General features: G+C 46.1%; 1 protein-coding gene across 3 annotated transcripts in view; it reads right to left on the bottom strand.

The window, feature by feature from the left end:
- FAM234A (family with sequence similarity 234 member A) overlaps positions 1-13255 on the bottom strand; it is a 31483-nt gene extending 18228 nt beyond the window's left edge. For 2 of the 3 annotated variants that reach the window (XM_082361576.1, XM_082361574.1), the window contains exon 1: positions 13173-13255. The gene's annotated coding sequence lies outside the window, so the exon portion shown is untranslated. Of the gene's footprint in view, positions 1-8094; positions 8230-13172 lie in introns of those variants that run through there. The other variant, XM_082361575.1, reaches the window with a different exon arrangement.
- Positions 13256-13994: the final 739 nt, after the last annotated feature.

Here is a 13994-nt window from a genome sequence, read left to right as displayed (position 1 = left end):
TCTTTCCGTTTATGGTGACAGTGGTCTTAGACTTCCGGTAACTGATAAAGGTTCTTTCCTTAACTGTTTATTTTGAAGTTACTGATTTATAGGAAGTTGCGAAGATCATACCGAGAGGCCCCATCTCAGCCTTCCCCAGCGGTTACAGCACAACTGCAGAACCATATCAAAACCAGGAGAGCGACGTTGTAGTTCTATGCCATGGTGTTCCCTGTGTAGATTCATGTATATCAAGATACAGAACTATATTCCATCACCACAAAGAGCCACACCCACCATTCCTCTCCCCTGGCAACCACCAACCTGTTCTTCATTTCTAAAATTTTGTCATTTGGGGAATGTTATGGGAATAGAATAACATAGTATGTGAACTTTGAAATTGGCTTTTTTCACTCAACACAATGCGCCTGAGGTCCCTCTGTGTTGCTGCTGTATGAATACAGTTGAGTCCTTGTATTGCTGAGTAGTCGTCCCTCGGTATCCACAGATGCTCAAGTCCCTTACATCAAATGGGATGCACATAACCCTACACACACACCCCTCGCTGTACACCTTAAATCATCTCTAGATAACCTGTAATACCCAGTACAATGTAAATGCTACGTAAACAGTTGCCAGTGTGCATTGAACTCAAGTTTCGCTTTTTGGAACTTTCTGGATTTTTCCGCCTGGAATACTTTCAATCTGCAGCTGGTTGAATTCACGGATGGGGAACAGGGGATACAGACAGCCAATTCAGTTTTTAAAGAAATGGCAGCTTTGTAGTTTGTTGCACACATATGTAGGATTGCTGTATTTTCTGTGTGGCTCAGCCTTTTTATCATTGCACAATGCCCCCCTGTCCCTAAGTAATTCTCGCTCTAAAGTCTATCTGACATTAATAGTTCTCCTTATCTTCTCTTCATGTTTGCATGGTATATCTTTTTCCATCCTTTTATTTTCAATCTACCTATATCATATATTTGAAGTAGGTTTTTTTCAGACAGCACAGGAATCATTTTTTTTTTTCTTCTGGCAGTGCCACACAGCTTGCAGGATCTTAGTTCCCCAACCAGGGATCGAACCTGGGCCAAGGCACTGAAAGCACTGAGTCCTAATCACTGGACTGACAGGGAAGTCCCTGGATCATGTTTTTTTTTTTTTCAAATCCACTCTGCAAATCTGTATTTTCAGACCACTTACTTTTAAGGAAATTATCCATATATTAGGCCTTTATTCTGCCTTTTGTTGTTTGTTCTCTGTTTTTTGTTTCTCACTTTTGTTCTTCCTGACTTCCTGTGGATTACTTTATGAATAAGGGAAACATTATTTACAATTCCAGTTTTATTTATCTAGGTGCTTTAGCGTGTTTCGCTGCAATTTTTAGTGGTTGATCTGGACATTATTAGACACACCTAACGTATCAGTCTCCTGCTGTCAGCATTTTCCTAGTTCAAGTGAAGTGTAGAGACCTCACGTCCCTGCTTTAAGCCTTTACCAGTCTGTGTGTAATAGAATTGTGTTAAATATCTCCTCTACATACATCTACACATCAGTGTTATATTTTTGCTTCATTCATCAAACATAATTTAGAAAACTCAAGAGAATGAAAGTCTATTACATTTACTCATATTTTTGCTTTTTCTGTTGTTCTTTCCTTCTTCCTAATGTTCCAAGAATCCTTCTCTTAACATTTCCTTTATGTTTCAAGAACCTCCTTCAGTCATTCTCTTAGAGCAGGTTTGCTGGCAACCAATTCATTTTCCTTCACATGATAATGTCTTTATTTCTCCATCATTCCTGATGAATAATTCCCCAGATATAGAATTCAGTGCTTGACATTTGATAGGTTCTTTTCTTTCAGCCCTTGAAAAACATGATGCCACTTCCTTCTGGCCTTCACGGTTTCCAGTGAGAAATCTGCTGTCCTTTGAATTGTTTTTCCCCATAACTCAAGATGTCAATCTCCCTTGCTGCTTCCAAATTTTTTTGTCTTTAGTTTTCAGAAGTTTAATTACAATGTGTCTTGGCGTGGGTTTCTTTGGGTTTATCCTGCTGAAGGTTTGCTCAGCTTCCTGAACCTGTAGGTTTACATCTTTTGCCAAGTGATGGATATTTTCAGCCATTATTTTGGTTTCTGGGGCAGCAGCACAGCTGTGAGAATCCGGGGTGGGAGAGCTACAGCCCAGGCCATGGGGACTCGGGACACGGCTCCCTCCTCCAGCTCTGTGCCCCCGGCCTCTCTGGTGTTTTCTCTTAAAGTGTATTTAACTAGAAAAAGTGAGTTAATTAAAGAAAAGTACGAAATAAAAATAACTGTATAGTTATGCTGCGAGTATGGCACAATCCTGAGTGGCACACGAATGAAGTGGGAACACTGCTTTCCTGGCCTTTTCCTGTCCCTTCTGGGGACACCTCCACTCCTGGAATATGCAGCCAAGCCCTACACGCTGCACAGTCCTGGTTACTAGGAATTTGCCATATTCTGAACTAAAATCTGCTCTCTTGTAACCGTCCCCTGATCCAGATTCTGTGCTTTGGAATAATATCTAATCCCTTTACCTACATGTAAGCCCTTCAAGTGTCTAAAGAGCATAAATGAACAAACTGTGTTCGGGAGGTTGTCACCTGCTACCCCCACAGCTGTGGCCCCCATGACGGGTTGTAGACCCTCCGGTGTCCCTGAAAAGCCTAATCCTAACACTTCCTTGTGTCTAAGTCCACCTAAAACATCCTTCCCCTTCAAACCCTACCCACCCCTCAAGGCCCATGGAAAATACCATCTTATTTATGAAGCCTTTTCTGGTTCTTCTAACCAAATGTGACCCAAAGCCAGTCTGGCTTTTTTTTTTCTTGGCAGTGGGGATACTTGTTTAAAAGGGAGGTCACAATTTAGGAATGATTCCCTAGCTAATCTAAGTCACCACAGGTGGTGGTGTGGTCTAGAGGAGGGGCTGGGACTGGAGACCCCCTCCCATCCGAGGCACCCAGGCATCTATCCAATCTCTCTACACCAGTCAACGTTCCTGTTTGCCAAAAACACTTTAGCTAGTGTAGGTAGAAAGAGAATTTGTTGGAAAGAGATTAGACAGTGCCCAGAATGGATGGGGAGACCAGAGAGTCAAACTCAGAACACGGGTGGACGCCAGGGATGCGAGGTGGCTGAGGCTCCGGCGGGCCCATGGCCGTGGGGGCAGTCTGGTTCAGACACAGCCGCTGGCACCAGGCCCTGCTGCCCCCGGGCTTCCTCAGGGGGACCCTCCCAGGACAGGCTGGGACCCTTTCTCTCCCCTACACGCTCTCACCAGCTCCCTGGAGAAGTCCGGAGACAACACCAAGCACAAACTGGCCCCAAAGAAACACAGCTCTCAAACATAGAGAAGCAGAGGGGAAACGTCACACCTGGGCTTTCCCAGTCCTGTGAGTCGAGCCACACAGACCCCAGGCCTCAAGACACTGTACGGTGAGCAACACCAATGGCCACAGCCCTCACCTCAGGCAAAGCCTGATCTCACAGCGTTATTTTTATACTGGGGTCAGTAATAAAAAATTCCGAAAAGTGCAATACTGAATTCTGCTTTGTAACGTCTTTGAATATTTGACGGGCTTCATGCAGAAGGGTGGCAGCAAGACGAGGGCCAAAGGGCAGAAGCCACAGCAGCCATTTCAGCTCCTGTGAGGCGACAATGCCCTCCAGACGGAGGGTCCCAGCGCAGGGACAGCTCGGGACGCTCCAGCTCTGGTGTTTTCTGACTGGAGGTTGAAGCAGAACTGGTCCTAAGCTCTGCTTCCCGTCAACCCTCTAAAAGCAAGGACTTCACTCACTGTTCCCGCAGAAATCAGAAATCACTGGCTCGCTTGCATTACTCTGAATAATTTCTTTTTTTTTTCCTTTTAATCATTAACAGAGTTCCAAGTTAAAGGTACTTCATAACAAATAGGTGAAAGATACTGTGATCCTTCTCCAGGGAAGGTTTTATTCTTCAGGAGAGAAAGCTGGGTAGGGAGGGCATACCCAGCATAACCAACTCAAGTAACAAAACTTTATTCACCTAAAAACCAACTGAGTTGGAGAGAGGGAGAGATGATAACCTCTCTATTTGACTCCTTGAGAATCCTCCCCCTCAGCTGGGTCCCTAAGAGCAGGCGGTGGGACCACAGTGCTGGGTGGGGCGGGGCAGTGAGGATGGGCCGTGTCAGGTGGGTCGGTCCATGTGCCAACTGTGCTGCTGGCTGCACAAACATCCACGTGTGATAGACTCTCACATCATCAGACACACAGACAAGGGAGCCCGTGTGAAAACTGGCGAAACAGGAATGGGGCAGGTCTGCGGCGCAGTGATCAGCACTGTGCCAACATCTAGCTCCCACCTCTGATACTGCGCTGGCCCCAGGGACGTCAACACCGGGCCCGGGGGAAAGCACTGCAAGCTTTTTGTAATATCTTGTGAGTCTATAATTAGTTCCAAAGAAACAGTTTAAAAAATAATAATAAAAAAACCCTTGAGGGGCTTCCCTGGTGGCACAGTGGTTGAGAATCCGCCTGCCAATGCAGGGGACATGGGTTCGAGTCCTGGTCCGGGAAGATCCGACATGCCACGGAGCAACTAAGCCCGTGCGCCACAACTACTGAGCCTGCACTCTAGAGCCCACGAGCCACAACTACTGAGCCCATGTGCTCCGCAACAAGAGAAGCCACCGCAATGAGAAGCCCGCGCACCACAACAAAGAGTAGCTCCTGCTCGCCGCAACTAGAGAAAGCCCACGCGCAGCAACGAAGACCTAACGCAGCCAAAAATAAATAAATAATAAATAAATAAATTTTTAAAATTAATTAAAAATAATTTAAAATTAATTAAAAACGAAAACAAAAACAAACTTTGAGCAAGGCAGGGGGGTCAGAGCTTCCCCAGGGCCCGGCGACACCTCAGGGCTGCCCGATCATGAAGCTTCTGCTCCAGAGGTGGGAACTGTTTCTGTTTTGTTCTGCTTGTTCTTGGCAGAACATCAACCACAGTGCAGTTCTACGAGGACATCCAAAAGAACAGTCAACCCCCAACCTGCCACTATTTCAAAATAATTACTGCCTTTCTGCAAACCCCCCACGGCAATCACTTCCCTTCCCACCGTGGGGAAAAGGTTCGTGTGGTTCCTTGCTGCTCGTGTACAGTGACGCCTGGGAACATGTACAGTACCACGCAGGTGCCCGAGGTCACGGAGGGCCCGGGAGCAGGGCCGCCCCGGGCAGCAGGGGAGCGCGTGTGGGGAGGGCGGGGCCCCAGCGCCGCCAACACTGAGGACACGCCTGATCCTGAGCCCAGGTGTTGTGGCAGAAGGCTCACACCAAAGGCACACAAGCAGCTCAAGGTGCCAACCTGACCCCAGTAGACGCAAAGGGTTATCCCTAAGCCGAATCACTAAGTCTGTGAACTCCAGGCTTTCTTCCTTTTTGTTTCAAATCGAAGCTGCTGTTGTTAAATTCCACATAAAGAAGTAAGGGAAACTTAAAAAGTCTTTTGCCTCTAATACAGCAATGAAGCAGCTGCAACCATAACCTAGAATAAAGCGCATCCCTGAAATCAGGTGTGTTTATTAGTTCTTCGTTGGCCAGCACAGAAAAGACCCATAGCCACCGGGCCTATGGGCTCTAAGTAATAGGCCCACCGGAAAGACAGGCTTCTGGAAGTCCAACCTGGGCATAAAAACGCATATTTCTGTGTTAGCTAAACTCAACGTGAGAGGCCTGGAGAACAGGGGTCCTGGGGAACATCAGGGCAGCAGATCTTAAAGGAAACACAACGCACATTTGTACACATACACAGAAAATTAAAGGAACACTTCCCAGATACTGAAAAGGAATGAAGAAGTTTTCACTTAAAACAAAAGCTGTTAGGACACAACAAATGAAGAAAAGATAATAAAGGGAAAGCCCCTGAGGTTAAGAGACTTGTATCTTTACCTCATTTGCATCTAATGTCCTTTTCTGTCATTTCTAACCAGCTCGTGGTCTTAAGGACAGAAATCAGAAATTGGTTCACAGGATTTCCAGACAGTCACTGACTGGGATTTTCTCCTGCCACTTCCGAGCTTCTGAAATGATGACTATGCAGTGCACTTTTTGACTTAAATGTCAAGTAAAACAAAAAAGAAATGAAGAAAAATGTGAGAGATGAGAAAGAAAATGTATCAATATGATACATATTAGGGTAAAAGGTATGAGCCTAAGAATAACCTGCTTGAGATAAACATGCAATTCCCGAGTACAGCTTTTCAAAGGGCCACACACCTGCGGGTGTGTCTGCTCAAGGCCAAACCTGCCCTCCTGCCTGGTAGGGAAGGACAGTAAAGCCCAGTAACAATTAACATTTGGAGGGGCAGGAATATGCAGTATTTGCATAAAGGAAATAACTCCTTTTTCACCAAGAGTTCTTCCTCTGAGAACACTTTACTGAGACAGAGAGAACAGAAAATTCAAAAATAAAAATGTCTCACTCTAACTTTTTTTTTTTTAATTTTATTTATTTATTTATTTATTTATTTTTTATTTTTGGCTGCTTTGGGTCTTTGTTGCTGCGTGCGGGCTTTCCCTAGTTGCAGCGAGCTGGTGCTACTCTTCATTGCGGTGCGCGGGCTTCTCATTACAGTGGCTTCTCTCGTTGCGGAGCACGGGCTCTAGAGCGCAGGCTCAGTAGTTGTGGCGCACAGGCTTAGTTGCTCCGCGGCATGTGGGATCTTCCCGGACCAGGGTTTGAATCCGTGTCCCCTGCATTGGCAGGCGGATTCTTAACCACTGCGCCACCAGGGAAGCCCTCTAACTTTTTTTTGATGGATAAAGAAAGCATAAAGATTCTGACAGATGAGACACTGAGAATAAATAAGCAATGATGCTGTAAAAAAAAAAAAAGATTCTAACAAGGGCAGGGACTTTGCTGGTGGCTCAGTGCATAAGAATCTGCCCGCCAATGCAGGGCACATGGGTTCGATCCCTGGTCCAGGAAAATCCCACATGCCGCGGAGCAACTAACCCCGTGCGCCACAACTACTGAGCCTGCGCTCTAGAGCCCGCGAGCCACAAATACTGAGTCTGCATGCTGCAGCTACTGAAATCCACGCAACTAGAGCCCATGCTCCGCAACAAGAGAAGCCACCACATTGAGAAGCCCACGCACCGCAACGAAGAGTAGCCGCCGCTCGCCACAACTAGAGAAAGCCCGCATGCAGCAATGAAAACCCAATGCAGCTAAAAATAAATAAAATTAAATCTTAAGAAAAAAAAAAAGATTCTAATAAGGGCAGAGGGAAAAGGGAAAATTGCTCCAACAAATAACTGACAATTCTACAGCTATTATGAAAGTAGGGGGTTTAACCTTTTTAAACTAAAATTTGGTAACTTTTTTTTTTTGGGAGAAAAGATCACTTCAGGGGACTTTAATAAGAGATGCACCCCCCCACTCCCAGTTTTTAAATTTTCAATTTTACAGAATTCTTTTCGGACAACGAATCAAAGAGATCAGACTTTGAAAATTAAGCACTTCCACTGGAAAGGTAGTTTGTATATTTTAAAAATTGGTTTAAACTAAGTAAAATTTTTTTTCAGTTTAAACTGGATGCCTTAAAATCTTAACTCTGGTTTTAGTTGAGAATTTTGAGAACTTAGTACCACAGTCAGCTCTGTGACAGAATAAGGAAGGAGTAGCCCAATTCTATTTGCCCAGACACAGGACACCTTCCTCCACTCACACAGGAATAGCTACTTCTCGTATTACCTGACCTCACTAGGGTGACAATTTCACAAAGTAGACATTATTTTAATCAAAGGTACCTGCAAATTAGAAAACACACAGAGAGAAAATACATTTAAACAGGCAGAGGACAGGCTTGGAGGAAACAGCAGATGAGCTTTTTAATTTTTTTATTATTATTTTTTAAATTTTTATTGGAGTGTAGTTGATTTACAAAGTTGTGCAGATGAGCTTTTTAAATGGAGAAAATATGTAAGGAATACTTAGGAAAAGACTCTGATTATAGATTAACTTTACTATCTAGCTTCACCAGTTAGTAACAGAAACTGAAAGGATTTTGTCACTGGATTAGACCATGAAAAGATCAGCTTACCACTCTCGGACTGCGTACTGATATGGTCCAGGGTGACTCGAAGGTGCAGCTGAGAGTAGAGCAGATTTCTTTCTTTCCACTGGGGAGCTCTCAGCCCTAGTTCACACTCAGCGGGGCTACTTTACTAAAGGACAGAAATTACATTGGACAAAACATACTGCATCTTGTCATGTATCCACTGGGCATGTGTTTTATCTGCAAATTGCCTTTGTCCACTTGGCCCTGCTGTGATTTGACCAGTAAGGGATCCTGGTTTTCTTTTCTTTTCTTTTTTTTTTTGTCTGTGCCAGGCAGCTTATGGCATCTTAGTTCCCCGACCAGGGACTGAACTTGCACCCTCAGCAGTGAAAGCGCACAGTCCTAACCTCTGTACCACCAGGGAACTCCCAGGGATCCTGATTTTCAAGTCTTTCTTCTGGCTGGTCCCCCTGCCAGGAGGCCCTCTCAGTGCTCCGAGCCTCGGCTGGACTCGCATCAAGCCTATGTGAGCACCGCGGACCAGGAATGCCACCTTCCACCTGAGAACTCGAACTTTTTCTTTCAAAGCACCCATAATACTCCTCCCACAGCCGCTGACCAAGAGCTATTTTAGGGCAGCAGGACTTCCCTGGTGCCAAACAAACGACAGACGTTTGGTAAGTGTCAAACTAAGTGTCAGTGAAACGGGGGAGAGAGCTTTTGGGAGCCATCCCTTGACAAGAAGGTGAGATAATAAGGCCCATCATGCTCTTCATTCAAGAGCTTGTGTGGATGCACAGACCTCATGACCTGTAATCACAAACCCATCTTATAGTGTGAGTGTTCAAATGCTCCCCAAAGCCAGCTGTGACATATACAAACGGTTTAGGAATGTCTTTTACATTAGGAGGCCTGTGTCCTGGCCCAGTGGCCCGAGTGTTCTGACAGCACTTCAACCAGAGGCATGTGAGAGACACCCACAGAACCCAACTGGGCAGACTGGGTTTTCGGCTGAGCAAAGCAGAAGTCAGACAATGACGGCTACAGTGTTCAGTTGTTTACAGCAGAACAACTACTTCTTCTCTTCACCAAAAAATAATCTCAAGGCAGACAATAGGCCCTTAATCATCTTTCAAATGAGAACAAATTTTAAGGTCATGCATGGTTCCCGGATACAGGCAAGTGTTTCACAGGCAGGTCAGTGCTTAGGACCTGAACCTCAGCACACAGTTCCTCTCCTTTACGAGATGCAAAACTTTCAGAGTAATTGAGGGCGGCTTGCATACCACCTAAAAGGGAGTTACGGAGGAATGGCTATCAGAATTTCAGACAAGCAACTATTACACAGAACAAGTTTTGTAGGTTTGTCTGTAAAATAACATGGAGTAAGCTTTTTTCCTGCGTTCTAAGGAAGATTTAATTTCCTTTGATTCCCCCACAAATCAGTGTTTCTTCTTGTCCTTACATTAAGGACAGCAGAAGCTCTTAAGAAGATAAAGTATAATTCTCACTTGATCACTTTTGATCAACCCTATAAATAGGCCTTAACTTCAATTTACTTATTTATCTTTATTTTTTAAAAACCTGTTGTCACATAAATGTTTAAATATTCATGAAAGTAGAGACCACCAGCCCCATTCATCCACGACCCAGCTTCAACAATTACCAACACAGAGCCAACCTTTTCCATCTACAGACCACACTTCTCTCCCATGCCCCACCTCCAATTTCTTAAAAAATTTCCTCCAATTTTTAAAAAGTTAGAGATATGCCACTTGATCTCTCAATATCTGTTTCCTGGTTATTCATTTAGGAATCAGCATTCTTCTTCTTCTTTTTGGACACCACATCCAGACAACCTAAGCTCCATGAACGATTTTACAAAGTCAGAGGGGGAACAAAACTCACTAAGTTTGTGGGTTTTCTAAAGACTGATTTTGGGTGAGGTACGTAGTAAATTTTGAAACAACCACAAACCCTGCAGATTCTGACGTATCTCTTAAGTTGAACCCCTCCTTTCAACAGCCGCTACTTTAGATTGTATTTTTATAACTTCTCACCTGGATTTCTGTAGCCCTCTCAAACCTTCCTTGATGCTGCAAGAGACATCTTTCTAATATCTCCTGATCATGTCATTCCCCTGCTTGAAACTCTTGACTGACACTTCACAACTTTAGAACAAAGCTCAGCCACCTGAGTTTGCCTGCAGGTCCTTCCACCACCTGGCTATCACCTACCTCTAGTATCATGTCCTCCCAAACCCTACACCCAACGTCTGTTCCCCCGTCACAGGCTGACCTACCAGTAACTCCTGCTGGGCCTTCACAGCCCACTCAAACCAGACCCCCACTCACCCATCGCCCACCACTGCTTCATACTCACTGACCCACTGGTGAGGCCTACCCCCAGATGGTGAGGAACTTCGGAGGGCATCACTCGTTTATTGCCTTTGTCTTCCCAGGACAAAGCATAGTGCGGGGCATAAAATAAACATACACATTCACCTGTCTGAATAAATGCCCAATTCTTGCTATGCTCTGCTTGTAAACTTTTCTAATTGATTTGAAATAGATAGCATGTATCAGACATAGGGGTCAATTTGACTACCTGACATCCACTCCTTCTCTCTGTAACAGCACCTGGATTTTCTTTGGGTAAATCCACTTTCCCACAAGCTTAGTGTGGTTCTGATAACTTTGGGGAGGGCTCCTTGCCCAGGGCTAGCTAACTAATCAGATTTACATGGTTAGGACCCAACTGAATACTAGATCCGGAACTGCAACTGGAATTACAGGAATAGGCACTCTTTTCCCACAGGAGTGGTTTTAAAATATGTTCACAAGCTCTTTGATATGCCTCCCTTCAAAGGTGAAGTCTTTAGTACCTAGTGATGCCAGCAAACAGAATGTGGCAGGAGCAGCAGCAAAATTCCAAAACTAGATCATAAAAACCATGGTGACTTCCACCGTCCTCTCTCTCCTCTCTTACCGCTTGCTCCGAGGGAAGACAACGACATTTGAGGACGTGGGCCCTGTGGCTAGGAAATAAGGACTCCAGCCAACAGCCAGCCAGCAAGGAACTGAGGTCTTGAGTGAGTGGACTGTCTTGGAGTCAGACCCTCCAGTCCCAATCAAGACTTTAAATGACTGCATCCCCAGCCAATATCTTGGTTGTAACCCCATAGAGTCCTTTGGGACTTCCCTGGTGGCCCAGTGGTTAAGACTCCACGCTCCCAATGCAGGGGACATGGGTTCGATCCCTGGTTGGGGAACTAAGATTTTGCATGCTGCGTGGAGCGGCAAAAAAAAAAAAAAAAAAAAAAAAATAATCCATGAGAGTCCTTGAACTATAATCACCTAAGTCACTCCTGAATTCCTGACCCACAGAAACTGGTAATACATGTTTGATGTTTTAATCCATTAAAACATCATTGAGGGCTTCCCTGGTGGAGCAGTGGTTGGGAATCTGCCTGCCAATGCAGGGGACGCGGGTTCGGGCCCTGGTCTGGGAAGATCCCACATGCCGCCCAGCAGCTGGGCCCGTGAGGCACAACTGCTGAGCCTGCGCGTCTGGAGCCTGTCCTCCGCAACAGGAGAGGCCACGGCGGTGAGAGGCCCGCGCACCGCGATGGGGAGTGGCCCCTGCTCGCCGCAACTAGAGAAAGCACACGCACAGAGACGAAAACCCAACACAGCCAAAAATAAATAAATAGATAAATTTATAAAAAAATTAAAAAAAAAAAAAAACAAACATCATTGATGTTGATTTGTTACGGAGCAGCAGATAACTAATACAAGCAGGTAGAGCACAGGCAAGAACCTGAGAAGAAGAAAGGCAACATAGAAACAGGTCAAAGAGAAAGTGTGTGAGAGGATGGTAGTAAGACCCCCACACTCCATCACTAAATCCTGATGATCTCATTTAAGCCCCTGGCCCCATCTATTTCTGGTCACCTGGACTTTCCTAAGTGAAAGTTGGTGTAATGCCTCCAGAGGTTGAACTAGTTTTAATGGACGCTTGACACTTGAAGCCAAAAGCACTCCAATCCGTGCAACAAGGACTCAGAGAACTGGTAAAATGCCCCAATAAATGTCCACTTCATTGATTACAGGGTCATTTCCATTTCACTCTTTCCTGATCCGTATTCTCTCTTTAGCATGCTCCATATTTTGCTTATTTATCTTACTTATTATCTGTATCCTCCCGTAGAATTGAAGCTCCTTGAGGACAGGAATTCTGTCTTGTTGAGTGCTATATGCCTGGCACCCAGCAGACACTCAGTACTTGCTGAGTTCATCTAAGCTGCTATAACTTCAGGCTCACAGGGAAAGTGCAAAGAGAGCAATGGAGCCATCTGGTTGAGGCTCAGAAGAACATTAGCAGCCTAGGGTAGGGGTAGGTGAGCACATCACACAATCTCCTCAGCTGAAATCACGGGGTTGCAAGTATTTGCACTTGTCTATACCCTGATAACCTACCAGTCAGCTCCCAGGCAATCAAGTCATGGGGGAGCTGAGAACTCTCACAGACTGACAGCGTTCTTCCTCGCTTTTAAACTCTGCTTTGCTTTTGCTCAGTAAGACAGGCTGTAGGGAGCAATCACCTCTATAGATGAGTAACCGTCAGCTGAGCTTTGGGTTACTGAGCCAGTCGTCAAACAGACGCCGTCCTAGAAAGAGGACATGCATATCTGACCCTGGCGAGAGGCAGCTCATGGACATACTGTTTTAGTACTAGTATATTTTTTAATTACTTCCAGGCAACCCGTGCAGCGATGGCTAGTTTGCCTCCTATGCAGCCAACGGGGGTGGGAAGGTTCCTAATGGGAGTTAAATCCTGTCTTTGGGGGAAAGCGGGGCTGAACTGAGCGCCACGGAAGCCCAGGCTGCGTCAGTCGGTCCTGCCAACCCGCTGCGTTGCCCGGCTCCCACCCACAGCGCGGCGCGGACACGCGCGGACTCCAACGCTGGGCGGTGGGCGAGAGCACGGGCGGGCTCTTGGGGCTGGGGTCTCCTGGGGCCCCGCGCCGACGCGGAGAGACACGGCCCGGGACGGAAAAGGTGGACCCGCGCGAGGCCCGCGGCGCGCACGCGCGAGAAGGAAGAAGACGCGCTACTCACCCGCCGCCGCCGCGCCCTCCCGAGGCTGCCAGAGCTGCTGCCCGCGCCGCCACCAGGCTGCTCGGCCCGCCCCTAGCGTCACTTCCTGTCGGGCGGGGTGGAAGCGCGCTCAGGCCCCGCCCCGCGGCCGGCTCGGTTGCTGAGCAACGCGGAAGGTAGTGCTAGCCCCGAGGATTGTCTTGGGGGTGCTGCCAGCCTGCTCCGGTTCCGCGGTTGTTAGCGCGTTCGAGCATCTTTCATTAGTTTTACTTGCGTTGGCTCGACATTTCCTCTTCCGGAAGTGCCTGTTCTGGTCGTTGGTCCAGGTTTCTGCTGAAAGGCTTGTCTTCATGTTGTTTCGTGGCGCTCTGTATTGGATATTAAGTTTTTGTCGGTGGCGTGTGTTGTAAATACCTCGGTTTGCGTCTCGTCTTTTCACTTTAATATAAAAAAAGTGCCAATATTTTATGGTTAGTACTTTCTGTGTCTTGTTTAAGGAATCCTTTCCTGCCTCCTTACTCTCCCACGTATTTTTCTAATGGTTTTTTAAAGTTTTGATTTTAACATTTAAGTCCTTAATTCAGTTTGGAGTAGCTTTAGTATGGGGTAAGAAGGTAACGTCATTTTTTTTTTCCATTCGGATAACCAGGAGTCCTAATGCCATTTATTGAGTTAGCCCCTCTTTCCCCAAACGATCTGGCATATTTTTTAAAAAACTCTGTATATGCATGAGTTTCTGTTGGGTTTTTAAAATTCAGCTCTAGGGGCTTCCTTGGTGGCGCAGTGGTTGAGAGTCTGCCTGCCAATGCAGGGGACACGGGTTTGAGCCCTGGTCTGGGAAGA

The sequence above is a fragment of the Balaenoptera borealis genome (assembly GCF_965194805.1).
Source record: "Balaenoptera borealis genome assembly, chromosome: 16".
Taxonomy (NCBI): Eukaryota; Metazoa; Chordata; class Mammalia; order Artiodactyla; family Balaenopteridae; genus Balaenoptera; species Balaenoptera borealis.
This window is presented reverse-complemented; position numbering and strand designations above follow the sequence as displayed.